This window comes from Parus major, chromosome 6, assembly GCF_001522545.3.
Source record: "Parus major isolate Abel chromosome 6, Parus_major1.1, whole genome shotgun sequence".
Taxonomy (NCBI): domain Eukaryota; kingdom Metazoa; phylum Chordata; class Aves; order Passeriformes; family Paridae; genus Parus; species Parus major.
The window spans coordinates 4,792,903-4,812,058 of NC_031775.1; the positions used below are offsets into that span (position 1 = coordinate 4,792,903).

Below are 19,156 nucleotides of genomic sequence, written 5' to 3' on the forward strand. Positions count from 1 at the left end.
CTCCCTCAAAAGCACGGATTCCCAGAATCCAATATACAGCAAGGCCAAGAACATATGCATAGGCAGAGCAACTCATGAGTGACAGGTTATTCCATCCCTTTTCAACTGGCTCTGCATTTTCTTCTCATCCCAAAAGTTTTCTAAAACTTTGTATTTTCAAGCTAACTTGTGGAATAAAGAGAACCAGGGTTCAAAAAAGAAGACTAAGATAAGGCTGGGTTAGGTATTTCCAACATAGCTCTGGGGGACCAAGCTGTGCTCTGTGGGAGTGGTGGGAGCCCAGCCAAGGGACTCAGCTACCTGAGCAGAGACAGCACCACACACAGCCATTTCTTGAAGTATTTCAGTGTAGAACCCTCTGTTGTTATGCTACTTAGGAGAACAGCTCTCTCATATATATCTCCTGTTGACTTGTGATCAATGGTCTTATGGAAAAACAGCATCAATGATGAGGAAGCAGTAAAAAATGTGCTCTACCTTTCCAGCCCTGGCTATTAACAAAGACTATCAGATGGTCCAAAATTACTTCACCTTAGTCATGTTGATTTTTACCAGCTGGGAACCTGGCCCAGGTTTCCTATGGCTCCTGAGGGAAATAAACTGTATAGTATCATGGCTGAGCTGATGATGCAGGTAGACCACAATTTCCACAAAATGTGGCTGGAAAGGGGATAAGGCTGTTTGTATTGACCAGATGGCACAAGTGCAGTTTAGCAAGTGAGAAAAAATTATCCTGCCACAGAGGGCTGCTGCTGGCTTGGCTGGGGCTCTGGCACCAACTCTCTGCACAAACCCCAACTTTCTAGAGACTACGAGAAGATGCAGCCCAAGGTAAAGCAGGCAGTGCCAGTGACACAGTGGATGCATATGTTCCCATGAATACTGAGGGGCAACCTGGCACTCTGGCAGGGGCTGGAAGCTGCACAGCACATGCAGCCACAGCTATCACTAGGGTTTTGCTGCTTTGGCACGTCTTCCTAATTTACTTAATTTCTATTTATGCCATTCTGTTTCTGTTTTGAGCCTTTATCAGATGCTGGCATGTTTCGCACAGAGCCAAACTTTGAAAGGAAGCTGTGGAAAGAAGTAATTTTAAGATATAAAAAATGTGAGAGCACTGGGAATGGCCATTTCTTAGAGAGAGGTGTTCACTGTAATAGCAAAAAAACAACTGGGCCAGTCCCTAGGAGTAGGCCAGTGCTCTCCTGCCTGAAAATGAAGGTCACTGAGGGTTTGTGGAATGTACTTGGAGAACCTGTGAAACTGAATGGGGAAAAACCAACCTTATTAACAGCAGTTTTCCACACCTGAGTCTACACCTGCATTGGAAAACGGAGGGAGACATCTAGAAAGCAAGAGAGGTCAGAACCTGCAGCATAAGTTCTGCAGCTCTGTCTCTGAGACAGCCAGTAATTGTGTCCAATTTATAAGTACTTCTGAAATAAACCACTTTTTATTGCAGTCATTCTGCAAAGCACAGAAAGAGGTGGGGGTGTAAGACCTTTTCCTTTCCTCCATCTGTGACTCAGTGATCTGCTTGGCATGGCTTGGCTGAAGGACATACAGAGGGAGCTCCTGAGAGGCAGCTTCTAGGGAAGAGTTACACATGCCATGTTTGAACAGCACTGATCAACAGTGGTGGTGGTTAAACTCCAAGAGCTCCAATACAAGTAGCAGATGAGAAGAACACAGCTGTTGATGTTGACATGTTGCTGGCCTTATGGAATAATGATAAACAGCTGGAAATGCACACAATACACTGGGGAATAGGGATTGAGTGAAGAATTTCAGGCTCACTGGCACATCACAAATGAAAAGACAATCAACTGAGGATGCTGACTTCCTCCTTTACAAATCATCCTTTCACTGCTTCATACTACAGTGGACATCATTCCCCTGGCTTTTGGAAGACACTCATGGCAAGGCTGCAGGCTTCCAGGCTGACACTGTTTCTCTTAGTGAATGATGAAGAATGGATCCTCAGATCTTCCTTCTTGGAGGAGCTTGCTTTCTTTCTTCCCCAAACAATTACGTGGTTAGTAAATGCTCTGCCTGGCAGCTACAGGCTTCAGACCACACTGCTCCCTACACATTTCCAAGACCAGGTGGGCACTGCAGCTGTAGGACATCACGTAATTTCCCAGTCTGACCAGCTACTGAAGGACTGAAAGCCCTTCTAGAGCTACATTAAAACTGGGGAGCTTGTTTCTATATTGTCATGGCACTGATGCCTGGTGACACTGACCTAGAACAGAGGCTAGAAAGAGATTAAAGAATAAAGTAGGTATTTATTAAAATAAATAAAATAAAAACAGCTCCAGTGTTGTACTCTGCCATCAGCTTTAACTGTTGCTGCTCTGAAGAAAGCCTTTGTTCAGTACAATTGCTTACTCCACAGTGACATCATCCAAGGCTGTGTAAAAAAAGCACAGCCTGGAGCAGTCAGCCATGTGATGATGTATAAATAGCACTGACAGAACAATATTATAAACTCTATTGGAACAGCTGAGATAAAGCTTGCAAGTTGCTGATTCATCTAAGATATTGGCTTGAGGGATGGCATGAGGTTCAGCTACAATAAACATTCTCAGCTAAAAGCATATTTCTTCACCATGAATCAGCTGCTGAGATCTTTCGTTCTTTTCAGAAAAGCACCTGTCTCTTCCTGCTTTGGTTCTCCATTACTGATTTTATTTCTGATTTCTTTATGTTGAAATATGCCACAATCACAGAGTTCTCTAAGGTTTTATATACACACAGGAAAAGTAAAGCATTCCTAAAACTGCTTGCCGAGTGCTTGGTAACAGCAAGGTTTATGTTATTGTTCACAGCTCTGTTTCTACTTTGCCTGCCACTAGAAAAACAAACAAGGGACCATTATTTCAACAAACCTGGAAATACTGAACCATACTTCCAACATATCTGGGTATGTAACGACTAAGTCATTTTACAGCTTTCAATAAGATCCATGACAGGTCAACTACATGGCCATGTACAATGTGGTTTTAAGATGGACAAAAGGAAACCTCACACCTTCGTGCTGGATCTCCATGGATTGCGGGTGACAGAAATGAGCTCTACCAAATGTGATTGTTTTGGAATTTGGAACCCATGATTGCACTTACCAGTAACTTACTGAATTTCTGTGTGCTGGCAACTCAAGTCCATCCTGTGTTCTTCCACAGCAGAATCCTACACTGTGATCATCACCCAGATGAGCATCAACTACACAGACATCCTGTCCCGTTGGAGCAACTTGCTTGATACAGGCAGAGCACTTCATCTGCTGGCTGCATCTTGGTTGCATCAGAGCTGCTCGTTCAGAACTATTACAGTGAGCAAGGCCTATGCAATTACATAACTTTATATTAATTTTTAAAACTTGCAGATGTTGCAATCTGTACATATGGGAATAGTGCCAAATGTTATGATGACAGAAAAGAGTTATATTGGCGAGGGCTTAAAAGTAAGGAAGCAGGAAAAGAAAAATCTCACCCTACCACTATCAAGGCACTGCATGTATCTGGTTTTGCACACAGCTTCTGTTAGCAGCTTTTTCTTTCTGATAATGAGTTAATCAGCTAATGTTCTTATGAGCACAAAACCAGTAAAATGGTGTGGGGGAAAATGACAATAAATTACAATAAAAATCCTTTATTTGCTTTAAATGTGCTTTTATATCCACTAAATCCTTCTTGCTCTGCCCAGAGAAGACCTTTCTGCACTGAGTTTCAGATGGCAATACCAGCATACAATCCTACATATCTGCTGTTTGTGTCAACATCCTTCTGCAGGTTGTGCATCCTTTAGGATGCTTCTGCATTGCTGTACAGTGGCTCAGAGAACATGCAGCTCTTGGGTGATTTTGGCTGAGGCTTCTGGAGGATCAATAGGCTGAGGAGCTTTGCAGAGAGCACTGAAGTGATGCTCAATGATTTGCATAAGCAACATATGTTTTATATTATCAACATCCCCTTTGTATTCCAATTGCATGTCAGTACTGGTAGAGCCTACTGATGCAAAGACTAGCTCCAGCTTTGAAGCTTGGGACAATAACAAAATAACCTGCTATTTGTTTATGTTAGTAATAAAATCTACCATCAACTACTATGAAAAGAAAACCGGCCAAAGGAAACCTCCTCAGTGAACAGGAGATGAAGGAAGTGGACGGGTTGACTGCGGATTTTCTAAGTCTAGTCCAAGAAGCTGATGGTTATACTTTAAGTTTTCAATTATTTTAGACCTAAGCTTTCCAAAAGATTGCTTGGAGGACTAAGAGAGAGAGATTGTATCATTTGCTTTGTCTCTGGATAAAGGCTTTGAGAGATGGTGCAGAGCCAAACACTACAATTACAATTTTCCTGAATCCATCAGAAGCAGACAAGGAGCAAGGGCACTTACACTGCCTCAGCACAACAGGATCTCCCACTTATTGTCTTCCCCAGGCATCCATCCCTGCTTTTCCTGTGCCCCTGCCTCTACTCCTTCTGCCACATGGTCAGCTGTGTGGATTATCCTGTGCATTGGGGCTAGAAGAATGTGTGCCCTTGTACTGTACTACAAAGCCATCTGGGGGACTGCAACTGCATCTGCATAATCACCAGATAATTCTGAACAGAGATTTGTGCTACTGCAACTGTAGGCATGGTAAATGGGAAGAGATCAAAGATACATTTTGCACACAATCAGTTCTTATGTGTTACGGTTACATTTCTGAGATGGAAAAAAGCTGGTTTATAGAGCACACCTTGACAATAAATTCCAACTCCTGGCATCAGTTCCCCAGTATCTCCATCACTGGTGAGCATGTGAAGGTAGTGCTGCCTCACCCAAATATGGATTTTTCCACAGAGCATTCCAGTAACACCACAGACTCAGGTGTAAGACTTCCAAAATAGGGGCCCAATTCATTCCCATGCCCTGTTCAATTAAATCTTCCTGATTATTTTCACACATTTTGCAAGGGTTGTTTCTTTTCCTGCTGCATGAAACAGAAAAGCTCCTAATATGTTCCTGAAATGCCTTGTGAAGTTAATGTGACTTATACTCTGTCACCAAGAGAATGATACTTGAATGACAGAACTTTTTTTTCCTCTAAGTTTCTTAATATTCAGTTCTCATATGGCATAAGGGAGTAAACTCTCAATTACACGAAGGCAAATACCAAGAAATCTGTCAAAGCCAAGAGAGTTATTCTGGACACCTGAGTAATTTCTCCCTAGTTATGATTCAGTCTCCAACATCCACTCTGAATATCTTTAATAACTGTTTGCTATTCACCTATGTTTTTGTCTCTCTTATAATTCTTTTCTCCATGTTTCACAAATATGTGGAGTCAATTTTTTTCAGATGATACTGTTTCCCCAACTTGGCTTCCCTATGAATAACCTCCATCATCACTATGCTACTTTTGCTCAAATGTTTCATTTTTAACAATAAACATCTATCCCAGATGTCTTATTTTCAGCTTCATTAAGCATTTTACAAGTTCATCCTGAGTCATGTCAATATTTACCTTGGATGTGGTTCTGTATCCTTTCGTTTCTAAGACCAGAATTCTCCAGACAAGCTTATTGCTCCTGGCTTGACTTCTACAAGTCACAGCTTAAAACTTTTTTTTGCTGTATTAAACAAAATGCAAATTCAACCAGCCATTTGCTTTGCTGTGTGCTGCCAGCTATGCCTATTCCAAACATCTCTGAGATGATTCACTTCAACTTCTGTGTACACACAGGCTCCAAACCTGCGCTCAGTTACTGTGAGGTAATTTCAAAGCCATGTAACAACAGCAATTAGCAGAAGAAAAAGCAAAAACCAGATATCAACCTTTTGGGCACAGAACCACAACAGACCATTTCCACTGAACTTCTGCATTGTAGAAAAATGTGTCAGGAAACAGAAGGCGTTTCCAGGCCCTGCAGGGTTGTGTTGGCCTTCGCTGTAAAAGCTGGATGTTCCTCTAGGAGATGGGACTGTGCTTCCTCACTCCAGCTCTCTCCCCTGCTCCTGAGCAGCAAGGCTGACTTGTTCTGAGCCTTGCAAGGGACACCTAAGGCATCTCAGCATGCTCATCCCCAAGCAGTCCTGAGCTGCTGCCCACAGCCATCCCCACCCAGGCTGCTCCTCACTGTTATCAGAGCTCCTCATGCTTGCTTCAGGGAAGTTCTGTATGTACAAGACCACAGGGAGAAAAAGTTTGATAAGTAGAATTTTCTTGATAATTTTCTGAATCTTTACACTGAGTTTACTTCAGGTCCTGTTTCAAAGCAGTAGCAAAAAAAAAAGGTAGTTTGGAGTTCAATATATTTATATTTTAGATCCACATACTGCCCTGGAATATAACATTTTGAATTTTATATTGGATATAAAAAAACAAAGGTGTCAAGCTGGGAAAGTGCTCTGAAACTAACAAAGGACTTAATGTGGGATTGTTTGAAGTCATATGTTGTTCCTGACTGTATTTAAAATATGTCCTTTCAGTTTGAAATACCTTTGTCACTCACTGAAATCAGCAGTGCAGACTGGCGGGGCAGCTGGGCATGCATCACAAAGGGATACACATGGAAAAAAAACACTCCGAGTTTTGTACACCTACAAAGTAAATATTATACTTGTGCCATCAAGCCACATTTGTCAAGAGGTGTCAACATGGCCTAGAGAAGCAGTGAGCCACATTCTTGTAAAAGGGGAGGCAATTTCACGTTTACAAACCTTCCTGAGCTAGGTACTCCTAGAAGCAGGTCAAGGAGATGGCTTTAGATGCCAGTTTTCATCAGAAATCCAGGATACTGAGCTGAGTTCATAGTGCAACCATGTCAGTGACGGCCACACATCACTGTGTGGCAGATACTTGGGGCTAGTTTAGAAATCCCTTGCTTGGGTGCTTTGGCAATAGCAGCTCAAGTAAATAATTGCTGTAGCCAGCCCACATGCTGTTGCCAGCATCCCAGAAAGAGCATGTCAATACAGTGAAATGAAGGTAATATTTCTGTGCACCCCTGACCCCACTCCAGCTCACACACTGCTCCCCTGTGCTTTGACCCAAAAGGCTATACTGCTGACAGGACAGCTGAGGGTTTATTTGGTTTGGAAAGAATTTTCTCAGCTCTAAAGCAGAGGTGATAGTTTTCCTTATTTGGACTAAGCAAGAATCAGAGAGATGAGCTTGAAAAAGGGCTATTTAAATTCCCTTCTCTGACCTATGTCACCTGTACATTCACTCCAGTGAGAAAAAATCAGCCTGAGGGACCACTGTCTTCCACAAACACACAGAGCCAGAAGATAAAAGGGAATGGTTGGCTACTAGATTAAATGCAAGTTTCATGTTAATGATCACTTACAGAGACCTAGTAAATGATTCTGTGCAAAGCATTGTCAGAGGTTTTGCTCTGCCATTTTTGTTTTGCATGTATATTTAGGAGCCTTTTCCCCTTAGTGAATAATGTTCAGGTTTTAAAATTTATATTAATGTGTCACTACATTAATCTGTCACTCATTGAAAGGACTTCTTTTTTTAATAAAGTGTAGTTTTTTCTTTTTCATCTGCTGCTATATCAGAATGGAGTATTTAGGATAAGGTCTTTCCACAGCAGTGCTGCACAGGATGGGAAGACATGTAGGAAGAGAATGATCTTTTTGACCCAAACAACTAATCAGAGTTTTAGCAGTTTTATATTTACCCTGGCTGGATACTGCCAAAGGGTCTTCACTGCAAATCTCCCCGCTTCCTTTCTAAAGAGCCCACAAGGGACGGAGGTTTTCCTGATAGACCCCCCGACAAAAGCTCTCACGGTGGGAGTTTGTTTCGGGTTTTTGTTGGTTTGGTTTTTTTTTTCATCTCTATTTGGCCTGGTGTGCTACTCTGAAAAAAGTTATTAATTGCTTCCTTCAGAGCGAAGGTCTTTGACAGGCTGGGCTGGGCACCATCAGGTATCCTCTCCCAGCTCTCCATCCCACCTTCCAGCCAGAGGGTATCCCAGCCAGTACCCACCTCCACCTCCCTGTCTGGTGTGGCTGTGAAAATTGCCCTGCAAGGTGCAGCCTGACCTTCTACCTCTGCCTGGAATATGGACATGCTGAGTGTGCTCTACCTCATGACCCAGCTGAAATGACACTAGGTTACTGTGCCCTGATCAATCAGTGTGTTTGCTTGCTCTCCTTCACGCTTAGCCTGTATACCTTCAGTTATTGTTATCCTATTATCTTCAATTGGCTTTTTTTCTTCACATCAAAATACCAGTAACTTTTCCCTGCTGCTAAATATGAGCACTTTATTTTCTAACACACTTGAGCTTTACACGTAGTATTTCACACAAGGCCCACGATTTCAGTGCTGATTGCAAGACAGAGCCGTGCTATTCCACATGTTTGAGTTCTGTTTTCTCTGCAGCTCCGGGAATTTCCATTTCACTCATCTTCACTCCCATCAGCCATCCTGCATTTAGCCATATGATTGCTTTCCTCCTAGAACAGAGGGGACAATCAGACTGCAGGTCATACCTAGATTATCTTTAATCGCTGCTCAGCTTTGCTGACTGCAATCTCATTTCTTCTTTCAGAATGAGAGAAAAACCCTCAATGAAAAGACAGGGAGTCTTTTCATAGGTACTTCTAAATTGGTTACAGGAAAAAGGTTCAAGGCTCAATTCTTACTACCAGTCTCTCCAGTGGAAACACAGGGTGACTCCAGTAAAATCAGTGGGACTGCAATGGTGTAGCCAAGATCCAGATCAAGACAGATGTTTGGAAATAGGCTATTCTGAGCATTTCTTTTTATTAGACATCTCATCTTCTGCTTTATCAGTAATTTTGAAGGTTTACTGTATTCAAGTAGTAGCAGGAGTTCAGATTATGAACTTTGATCACTCAGAGCTTATTCAAGATTTTTAATAAAGTTTCAAAAGGTTCCCTTCCATCAAAGAGTGTCCCCTTTGATTAATCAATTGAATTTGACTTTTTCCTCATGCAGAATACAAACCAGTGTACTCTGCCAGTTGTTTACAGGCAGCTTCATGGCATACATACAATAGAACAATTATTTTCTAAGTAAAAGAACTGTGATCAGAAATGTTAATAAACTGCTCAATAATGCAGAATCTTTTGCTTCCTCAAAAAAAAAAAAAAAGCCACACAATAAAGACACATCAGACTATTTTTAATATAATCTGCATACTTTCCATATAACATAGTCAATGAAACAGAGTTGTCTTAAATGGCCTTCTTCACATTTACAGCTGTAACAGCTGCAGTAGCAGCTCTGTCAGGCTTGATTTTATTCAGTGTGCAGGATCAATGTAAAATCTCGGCTGAAAATAAAGGGAGCAAATGTCCTCCTGACTTTCAAGAGAATGATTTTGGTCCAAGAGTATTTCTGGCCACAACTCACTTTCAAAAGCAACTTTGTCATTGTGCCTGGCCTAGTCCCAGTAAGTACTATTATGATTTGTTACATTTTCTATAGAACCAGGAGACCATTTATTAGCCCCAAGGTATTGTATTGAGCTTCAATTATGTAATAGGCATTATTCCACTGAATATCCAAAGCTTTGTAAGAAAGTTTTAGTTCTGGAAAGAAAGGTACAAGGTTCTCAAACAATTTTGAGGAAGATCAAACTCCCCCCATTTTTTGCTAGTTGAAAGAGGAAAGGTTCCTTCTTGATAGAAATCATGAATAATGTGAATAGATTTTTTTCTCTAAAGAAAAAAAACTCCTTTTTCTTTGAAAACCATTGATAGCTTGGGATTCAAGCAAAAAAAAGAATAAAAGAAGAAATAATAGTTCATTGCTAGGAAAGAACACGATAGGTATGCTGCCAAATTAGCGAGATTTTGATTTAATTAAAAAAAATGAGGAGTGCATATGTGACTTGCCTGCTTATGAGTTAGGAATGGGGGTCTCTCCCACACGTGGCAGAGGAGGGGAAGGTCCTCAGCCCTTCTAAGGCCCCCTTGGGGCTGAGTTTGCAGCTGGTGCATGATGCCCCCAGCCCAACTGCCTGTTGAGTGCTCTTTATGATTCAACAACACAGACTACTGATACCTCATCAAATCCCAAGCCATCTGCATCTCCCAGAATAACTGGTTAACTAGTTATCTGACTGCCATAAAATAACTAATAACCAGTTAACTAGCATCACCCTCCTTCTATCGTCCCTTAGAGTTTGTTTAAAAAAATCCATAGATTTTAAAAAGCGCTGACACCTAAATAAAAATTGATCAGCTCCAAGCAATTTCACCCTTCACAAGCCATTTTACATAATTGGAGGCTTCAGCTCCCAGCTCTCAGAGGCTTCTCCAGCTCTCAGTCATGTGTGAATTTTCCTCTGCTCTCTCTCAACAGCGAAACACAATAGTTCCTGTAACCACTAGGTGAAAGTCAGTCCGCTGTTGCCTCTGATTTTTCACTTTTTAAAATTAATATCAAATACCCTGCCATACAATGCAAATACAACACATACATGCAACAGCTGCTCTGCTTTGGAGTAGCAAAGCCAGTTACTTCAAGGTATTCTCAGGAAACAGAAAAGCAATGTTATCGAGGCTGACAGATTTCTGAAATTAACGAACGCTCGGTTTAACTGGTATTTTAGTAAAATGAGTCTTTATGCCAGCTGAGAAGAAAGTAGAAAGTAAATCAACAAGCTTTTTTCCAGAAAGACTTCAGTATCTCAAAAACTCACCAGTGGGAATGTGCTGCCAAGGTTGCTCCCCGACCCATTACAAACCCAACCAATCCAAAACACCACTGCTATGACTGGGTGAGACTACAGCTTTCACATAGGTGTGCTTGAATCTGTGAGAGCAAGTGAGAAAGAAGGTGATGGATAATGCATTTTAACCATAACCATGCCATCCTGAGGTTATTTTTGCAGTACAAATGAGTTACATAGGGATGAGCTGCATTTGCATTTCATTCACCAATTCCACTCAGAGAAGCAGTTAAGCACCCTTATTTTTCACAGTAAGACAAAAGAAGTTGAATTCTCAGTTTATTTAAACAAACATGAGCTGAAGTAAAATGTATGTGCAAGTAGCACATTTATTGCATCAGGAGAAATAAGGCATCAAGCCAGAACCTGATCTTGTTTGCTGCTATGTAAATGATGAGTAAGTCCACTAGGGTCAGCAGAGCAGTGGAGTCACATGAGTCACAGCACAGTGGTCTTTGGAAAGATTGCTCCATGGCTAAAAATACCACTACAGTTGCTTCAAGAAAAGCTCTGTGTCAGCTTTTAATAAATGCTGGCAGTGACGCTGAGCTCTGGGCACTCATAAAGCCAAAAGAATGAACAGGAATTAACAAGTGGCCTTAAAAACATATTGAAGAGAATGGAAGTTTTGTCTGTGCAAGAACTGAAGAATCAGACCTTTGGTTGTGAAAATCATGACCTAACTTTTCCACCACATACGTTTCCATCTTTCAAGTGGGTCTGGGGGTGAAAAAAAGGTAGAAAAGACACTAAACAGATCAAGTTTGTGCAAGTTACCACTCAGCTCTGTGAAAACATGGGGTTTGTTTTGCTGTATTTTTTACCAGGCTTGTCCCAGTAAATGATGATTTGCTCCTCCCAGGGAATTGCAATAATGAATCTACTGTTTTCAGTGAGTATGGACAGCCACACTGACAGAAGCCAATCCAACACTACATCCCTTGTGATTAAGCAGAACGGTATTTCCAATTAATACTTTTTATATCTGACACAGTGCTGAATCTGGAAAAATAAGAGCTCAATAAACCATAAAAGAAATGCCCTTTGATCTTTTCTTTTTTTCGGTGGAGCCATAATTTAGTGCTATTACAACAGTAGTTTCAAGTAACCAAAATTGTTTATCAAGTGTATGTATTCTGTATCAACAAAGTCCTGAATTAGAAGAGATTTCATAATTCTTTATGAATTGCTCTCCTACCCAGTCTTTCCCACTGGAAGCCTGATTAAATGAGTATTATTTCTTCTTAAGTGGTTTTACAGGTCGTTTATCTTAGATTTATGAGTATCATCCTACTTTAGAAGGTATTAGACAGCTTTAATGTTTGACACGTATTCTCTAAATCATTTACAGTACTCTCCATTTGCACTAGACGATTGGTAATCTTCTCAATATTAGGTTTTATTGACAATGCACCATATAGAGTCCTTATTATATGGTAATGATTTAAGATGGGTGCAGGATTGGGAACTAATAAATCCAAAAGCTCATTTTTGATTGTTGACAGAGAGCTGAGGAATAATGTGCATCCATCTAAATCACTCTGTTTCTCAATACTATCACACACACACGTTTAACTTACTCAGAACACAATGCAGGGATGTGCAAACAGATCCAGTTCTTGCTTTGAGCCTGATGGATTCATGCTTAAAACTGCTTTTATTCAGAGAAAACCCCCAGCAGAAGTGAGGTTCCCCCACGGTTTGGAAGCACCAGCTGCCACCTTTCAGCATGTGGGAGGGGCAGGCGTTCATCCCGGCTGCCCCAGCCCCAGCCCAGCTCTGTCCCACATGATTCACATCACGATAAATATGCCTAGCAAGATCAAGAAGCATTTTGCCTGAGTAGGAAGTTAGTAAATCTGAGATCACGGGCTTAAAAATCATCCTCATAATTTATATTTGGGAGACAGTATTGAAAGCTGACATATATAACAAAGACATACCTTCACGTAGCCCTACATAATAATAATTTCACAGAAATACAGGCATTGATAGTAACAGAATTCACTTGAATAATTGATTTCCTTACTTCAATAGAAGATCAGCCCCCATATCTATATTACTCAAAGAAAATTAGAGTAGAAGATAAAAAAATAAAGTGAGAGACTTTGGCAGCAAATGAACATCTTTCCACTGAGTTCTACAGAATTAAAGTCATCTGCAACCCTCTGATCCAAAGGTATGTCTTTGAAATGCAGTCAGGTGATCTGTATCAGTCCTGCTTCTGTAGTATGTCACTGAAAATGGTTTCTGGGGCATCAGAGCTGCATGATCCAGCAATTTGTTAAGTTGAAATGTGACAAAAAAAAAAAAAGGCTGGAATGATCTCAGAGCAAAACCAACACAAAAATCTGCATCCCTCTTTTATCCAGGCAGATGCTGGGTTAGAAAATTCTAGTGAAAAATTTGGGTTAGTGGCAAAACTACCCTGTGACAATTGCATATTGGAACTCTCAGCAGCAGGCAAGTACAGCAAAGGGGTGTCTTCCTCTCACCTTGCTCATTCAGAAAACACACCATAATCCTAACTCAGGCTAGAGGGCTCTCAGGCTCTCTCTGCTGTTTACAAATGAGTCAGTAACAGAGGAAGTGGTGCTACTAAACACTGAGCCCCCCAAGCTGAAATCAATGTAAAACACCTTGTTTGAAGCAAAGCATTGCTGTTACCTTGCCTTACTTCGGCAAGAGCAGGTACAGATTTACTGGGAAAAATAAGGAGAAAAATAAACTAAAACCAATATCCTCCCAAATCAGGGCTCCCCAGGGCCATATACACACTTCTGCCCTCATCATAGGGGAGCATATACAGCACACCCCCCCACCCCCCCCCATTAACAGGCCATTTTCTAACACACTGTCAAACAGCAGAATTATCACAAGTTTCCTTTTTCTTACCAGTGGAACTAACTGCATTCTGAAATGTGATACCTACATATTTTTAAGCTTGTTTCATTCACTCAGTTCCTGAACTAGCAAAATTTAACAATCTTCAACATCTCCCTGCCATGAGTGAAATTTCTTTTACTACTGGAAAGAACAGAGAAGGTCAAGAAGGCTTGGGAAAATTTGTCAGCATGATCTGTAATGTGAATTTGGCAGAAAAGAAATTCAGGACATTTCTTTGGAAAACAATCAAAGGGCAAAGTTTCCTTTCAGAGTTGCATGGTAATTCACCATGCATGAATTACATGCTCCAAGGAAACTTGCTGCTCTGATGATTAGAACAGCAAACTATTTGCTGTCTGCCTAACAGACCAAAGATGGTCATTTTACCTCCCTCTGTCAGTATCATTCTGTTTAGGCAGGGCCCACTTGTGTGTCCCTTGACACCCAGATGAAGACTGAATGATGCATCACTGCTCAGGAGGGTTAATCCAAGTTCGATATGGCACAAAAAGAAGTGATAAACAGTAACAGTGCATACCTTCTGTCTAGGTCTTATAGAGACTGACAGATGCTTTCTCTTACCTGGATCTCAGCTGCTCCTGCTGTACACAAAAAGCCAGTGTCTTCCTGGTTATCCACTCTCAAGACACAAGCCACTGATACAGCTGAGGATCTTGAAAGCCACTGAGCTGAGGAAATTTGAGCCTTCAGTATCCACTGCAACTGGAATTCATTAACAACACAAAAATGACAGTGTGGAACTTACTGCCATTGAATAGCATGGTGGGCAGGAGCACAGCTGAGGTCAAAAAAGGACTAGACAAACTCTACGGGAACTGAATTAGCTGGGATAGATACTACCTTGGACCAGGTTCCTAACACGGAGGGAATAAACCTAAAGCCTTGGGAGGTGGAGTGCTGGGAGGATGTTAATGGAGTCATTCCATAATAGGTCATGTCCCCGGTCTGCGTTAGTGATTGGATCCCTGCCCTCAGGTACCCATATGTAATTCTAGGTTAACCACACTCCCAGGTCTTTGGAAGCAGCCCCTCGGACCACGTGGTCTCTGTGAACATTAAAATCTATCTTTGGGCACTCCATCGTACCTGTCCCAATTTATTCTGCCATGCTCAACCCAGCCGAACTGGGAAAGAGAGGTCTCAGAACCCCACTGTGACACGTGGCATTCAAACAGGGACCTCCTCATATTGAGACCTCTAGGGGACTCGCTTTTGCTGGGTCATGGCAAACCAATAGGACTCTGCTCTGGTATAAGTCACACCTAACGCAGAAGCGAGCAGCCATGGGAGGAGGACAACCAGCCGTCTCAGAGGACTCATGCAATGGAACGCAAGTGAGCAGAGAAAGGGGACACCTTCCCATCGCACCTACCCCAACTAGGAGGGTACATCCGCCCTGATCCCAGTTTAGCAGGACGGGACTAAGACTGTCCAATTTTGAACGGGACATATATGGACAATTTAAAGAACTTTTAGCAGACCATGGTAATTCACGTTAAAAAACACAAGCTCAAAACCCTGCTAAAATGGGTCTTGCAAAACTTCCTGGCCATCCTGCACCAGCCACCTCCCCAGTGCATCCCCAGCCACTGGCAATCCGCACAGTGCTGCAGAAGACCAATCAGACCGTGTTATCTTTTCTGTGGATTTTTGAGATTCAGGGGTGTTATAAATGGATAACCAATTTGATCAATAAAAAGAATTTATTCCATAATTAAAATACAATTGTAAAAGCCACAAGCAAAAAAATCAGATCGGCACTGAAACAGCCTAACAGTGAGATTGGGGGGGGGGGGGGCTGGCACCACTCCACTGTGTTTCACAAAATGTGACTATCACAAGGTCCTTTTTATATGTTCCCAGGCTTTTCGGGGGTCCTTTGCCTCCTTCCGTTAGTCTTGTCTTCTTTTGCATGTTGGCACATGTTCTCTCCTTATCGTGGTGCCTGACAAATCCCTTGGAATACACTTTTTACAGACGAATATTCATGCTGGTTTTGGTGCATATCACTGAAATCTCGTCAGATGAAGACTTCCTGGAAATACACTTTTTGTAAACAAATATTCATACTAGGATTTTTATCAGACAAGATTAATATAACTTTAGCACGAATTCGTTCATGCCACGTATCACAAGTTGGAATCAGGCTGTGTGACTTAACGAGGGACGTGCAAGCCTCTTGCTTGTTGCCTGTCTTCCACGTGATTCTCGACACCCTTAAAGCCGAAGAGATAAAGTGGCGAAATTCCAACTCCACCTCCCAACCCCAATATGTTTCCAACCCTTCTAACCCTGGAATAAGAACACAACAGTAAAAATCACCATGTACACGGGAGCCCGTGCAATTTGCAAGTCCAGTCCTTTCGTGTTCTCTTCCTTCTTGCCCCTCGGACTGCCCTGGAGTGGAACAGGGGGCTGAAAAAGCTGCTGCACTTGGAGGAAAAATCCGTTTTGCCCTTTTACTCTGCTACTATTTATTTCTTTCTGCCTTCTACACCGAAAGTTCAAGACGGCTCTGGCCACGCTATCTGCAACCCTTAGCCCCCCTCCCTGTCCCTCTCCTCTCCACCAGTACCTTTGATGACCCATCCTCCCCCCTATTCACTTGAAACAACGCCAGCTAAGGACCCTGCTCCTTCTCAGCAGTACACTCCAGCCACAATGTCTCAGGCTTCCTCACCTAGCCCCACCTCTGCCTTCCCCATTCCCCGTGCCCCGGGTCACGCTCCTGCTCTGTCCCTGCCCGCCCTTGTGGCAGGCTGCACAGGGCCTGCTGCGCCCCTGCCAGCTCCTCTGCTCCACCCTCGCCCATGATGCTTCTCCCGCTCAGGGTGGGCTGTGCCACACCTGCTTTGCCCCTGTCCACAGCCCCCGCTCCGCCCCCCGCCACCCCTTCCACCTCAGGCTGCTCACCGACACCGAGCCGTGGCCGGTGGCCACCGTGTCGGGACCAGGGGACCCCAGCCAGGGATAGATGGTGACCATCTCCCCCCTTTCGGCGGCACAAGTTTGCAGTCACGGGGCACTGCCGCTGCCGCTCGGGGGGGACGGCGTAGCCCAATCCGTGCCGCTCCGGCCAGGCACCACCAGCGGGTGAGCGCCTCATCCGCGGTCTGCCCCCGGCTGGCGCTGCTACCCTGGCCCCCAGTGCCAGGCGATCTTCCGACGGCTGCCAAGAATCTTGTCTCTTCTTCCTGCAGCTGCAGTGGGGTGGGCCCATGTGCAGCCAGGCCAATTTTAAACAGAGCAGAGCAGGGCTGCGCTCCTGCAGGGGCTCGGGCCCGGCGCCACCGACGACAAATCCTGCAACCGCTGTCTGCAGCCCAGTCAGGTGCATTACAGATGTGCTGGAAAGATCAGGCCAGGGGGCAGCAGGAAGGGGTGTCCCAGACACTGTAGTTTCAAATGTGCATTGAATTTCAGTATAATACTGTGTAATATTTAAGGATATTGATTTAACTTCATAATTTTTCCTGTATAAAATTCACAGAGACTTGCTGGGTTGTTTATACCCTCAAAAGAAAAAGAAATTTTAAGGTCTTATTTTCCTCTTCCACAAATCTTACAGTTTTAGTTGTGTGACTTCCAAATCTAAAATTAAGTTTTGTTCTCAGTCATTTAAAAATTGTGTTAACATATTATTCAAGGATGGGAGCTGTTGGCTATTTCCGGTTTATCTGGCAAATTAACAAATCTAGGCAAACCAGCCAAGGGTACAAACAAAGCTCTAAAAGCTTAGAAGGTTATTGAAACAACAGTGACAAGAAACCTATTAAATATGCAGAGTAAAACCCAAGGCATAGACTTCTAATACCCTGTGAATGACCCAGCTGGTTGCCTGGTAGGGGGGTAGTATACATGATGTTGCCAATCCCTTTCAGACCGAAGGCAACTTCACTGAAACATGGAAAAGTCTTGAAAAGAAAGCAAACATAAAGCTACTAATTTGGTTTAGTAGGGAAAGTGTTTGTGCAGTTAGATAACAGTTTGTAAGTTTACAAGTTTGTTAATATTTTTAGTTATTGTTATAATGTTAATGTTATTACCATGTTGTTAAGCTCTATGTTAAAAGTTTTTTTAGGAATTCTTTATGTTCATTGTTTTTAGTCCAACAAAAGGAAGAGGTAATAAGTTTGGTTGGGACCCCCCCACAGGCCTATGAGAATAGTTTTAATCTTAGTTTGTTCCGTTCAGTTTCATGTAGATGATTGTTCTATTTTTAAGAGAACAAGCAAAAGAAAAATGGAGACCACGACCACTACAGGGAGGCTCAGTAATGCTACATATGTTTTTAATTTCTTGAACAACTCATTTATGGAGCTTAACACCCCAGTTATTAGACATTTTCCAATATCACACAAGCACAATTAAAAGAGAGACCTAGTCCTAACTAGAGATCTAGAAACCAGCAAAATTTTAGGGCCTTTCCCACTAATTTTCTGGGGGAAGGGATATGCTTGTGTCTCTACAGATAAAGGACCTCTCTGGGTTCCAGCAAAAAATATCAAGTCATATCTGCAGCTTTGACAGGAACACCAAGAAGTTTAACACGAAGAACCCCAGGAAGAACATGCAGAAAAGATACCTTGAGGCTTTTGCATAGCCTTCTCTTGTCTCTTAACCACTGCTGATTAATACCACCAGTTTCTTAGCTCTATAAGCATTATTAATATTTAAAGTCCTATCCGCAGGTTATTCCACCAGACATGACTCTTTAAGGGACTCCTGCTTGCTGTACCCATCCTGATCCATGCCATACTCCTCACTTAAACCTGGTCCAGTGATTTCTCATTACAGTTACCATCTGTAACATTTCTCATTTGTGGAGACAGAGCATGGCCTGCCATTCCATCTCACTTTAAGGGCAGACCATGTAGCTTGAGAAGGCTTACCGTGCTAGCACCTGAGATTTCCATAATTCGTGACTAAAAAAATAGGCATAAGAGATTTGTCCATTGAATCAAATTTGAATCTGATTGCAAAGATGAGATTAACTTTTGAAGTAAAGGAAAGAGAATAGCAGCCTCGATACTGGCACCTGGGGTTGCTGGAGCAAAATCTTTAAAAATGCTGGATGATCTTGGGTGTTGGCTGAGTAGGCAAACCAATGCTAAGTCCTGAGAACTGACTAAGCTATTGCTGAATGTTAATAGCATCAGGTATGCCTCCCTACAGAACAGAATTGCAATAAACTTCCTGCTATTAGCCCAAGGACATAGTTGTGAAGATTTTGGAGACATGCGCTACATGAATCTTTCAGACCACAGTGAGTCCCTACACAATTCTCAAGGAAAGAGTTCAATGGACTATTCAGAAAAGAGAACTTATCTAGCTGGACTCTATCTTTAGTCAAAACGAGTTTACTGATTTTTGTAGTTGTTTTTATGTTGCCACCCTGTATTAAAAGCTGTCTGTTAAGGATTTTTCAGAAATCTTAACTGAAGGTCTTTTCAATTTGAAGAGTAGGGGCAGATGTGGGAACTGAATTAGCTGGGATAGATACTACCTTGGACCAGGTTCCTAACACGGAGGGAATAAAC

At 42.4% G+C, this 19,156-nt stretch overlaps 1 long non-coding RNA gene across 1 annotated transcript; it reads right to left on the reverse strand.

The window, feature by feature from the left end:
* Positions 1–6,532: 6,532 nt before the first annotated feature.
* LOC117244667 lies at positions 6,533–12,464 on the reverse strand. The gene is made up of 3 exons (XR_004498171.1): positions 12,290–12,464; positions 10,680–10,792; positions 6,533–8,463 (listed from the first exon to the last, which is right to left on the reverse strand). It is a non-coding gene; the product is annotated as an uncharacterized LOC117244667 (long non-coding RNA).
* Between the last annotated feature and the right edge of the window lie 6,692 nt (positions 12,465–19,156).